Source organism: Cebus imitator, unplaced genomic scaffold, assembly GCF_001604975.1.
Source record: "Cebus imitator isolate Cc_AM_T3 unplaced genomic scaffold, Cebus_imitator-1.0 Scaffold180, whole genome shotgun sequence".
Taxonomy (NCBI): domain Eukaryota; kingdom Metazoa; phylum Chordata; class Mammalia; order Primates; family Cebidae; genus Cebus; species Cebus imitator.
The window spans coordinates 944774-945859 of NW_016107495.1; the positions used below are offsets into that span (position 1 = coordinate 944774).

A 1086-nucleotide genomic window follows, 5' to 3' on the forward strand; every position below is an offset into this window, starting at 1 on the left:
GGTTTCACCATGTTGACCAGGATGGTCTCGATCTCTTGACCTCGTGATCCACCCGCCTCGGCCTCCCAAAGTGCTGGGATTACAGGCTTGAGCCACCGCGCCCGGCGCTAATTTTTTTTTTTTTTAAGTATAAACAGGGTTTCACCACGTGAGCCAGGCTGGTCTCCTGACCTCAGGTGATCCACCCATCTCAGCCTCCCAAAGTGTTGGGATTACAGCCAAGAGCCACCATGTCCGGCCTGGGCTTAAACTCTGGTTTAACCTAAAGATGCCCTGGGGCTTTGCACATTGTAACACCCTGAGTTTTCCCATTTGTCCTTGGCAAGTTTTCACTGCTATGATAGAGATGATGAGAACTACTGGGGAGGAAGAGGAAAGATGATATCTGCTGTGTGCAAAGAACATAGAACACTATGGGGTTAGTGGTATAGTTAGGCAGCTGGTCAGAGACAGGAAAATCCCAACATGGCACATAAACGTACAAGATACTCTGCTGATAGGACTTCCTGATAAAATTCTATTTCCATGATGTGTGCAGACTTCTCCTAGAAGGCACAAGAGAGAGCAAAGGAAGACAGGAAAAACCTGACCCAGTAACAGACTAGATTCTGAGAACAGATCTGTGGTTTTCTAAAAACCCTACAACAGTCGCTCCGGGAGCAGGGCTCCCCTGGCACCCCTCAGTCAGGGCACTGGCCCGCCCTGGGGCAGCGCCGCACTCCCTTACCTCCGTAGTTCAGCAAGGGCTAGGAAGGTCCATCTGTGCTTCTAGAGATCAACATCGCTCCCTTTTCCTGAGAAGGCAAAGAAAATGAGTTAGGGAAGCGTCTATCCCGCTCCTACCTCTTAGCCAGGCTCCGGGACGCTGCGCACTATCACGACTAAGGTGAAGGTGACTAGGTGCCCAGGGCGTTCCAGGCTCCTGTCCTCCCGCTGGAGTTTGCGGTTTGACCTTTCCTCCTCCATCACCCTCACCCTCGTTCTTTCCTGGCTTCCAGATTCCCACCACGCGGTGAACACGACCACCTTATTACCGCTCGCATTTCAGATCTTCTCAGCCAGGGGCTGGCTCGCTCCGCCCCTCCC

The 1086-nt window shown here is 52.5% G+C and overlaps 1 protein-coding gene across 6 annotated transcripts in view; it reads right to left on the minus strand.

The window, feature by feature from the left end:
* SLC5A6 (solute carrier family 5 member 6) overlaps nt 1–1080 on the minus strand; it is a 55169-nt gene extending 54089 nt beyond the window's left edge. For all 6 annotated transcript variants that reach the window (XM_017545586.2, XM_017545584.2, XM_017545585.2 and 3 more), the window contains exons 1-2: nt 976–1080; nt 728–794 (exon numbers count right to left, since the gene is read on the minus strand). The gene's annotated coding sequence lies outside the window, so the exon portion shown is untranslated. The remainder of the gene's footprint in view (nt 1–727; nt 795–975) is intronic.
* Between the last annotated feature and the right edge of the window lie 6 nt (nt 1081–1086).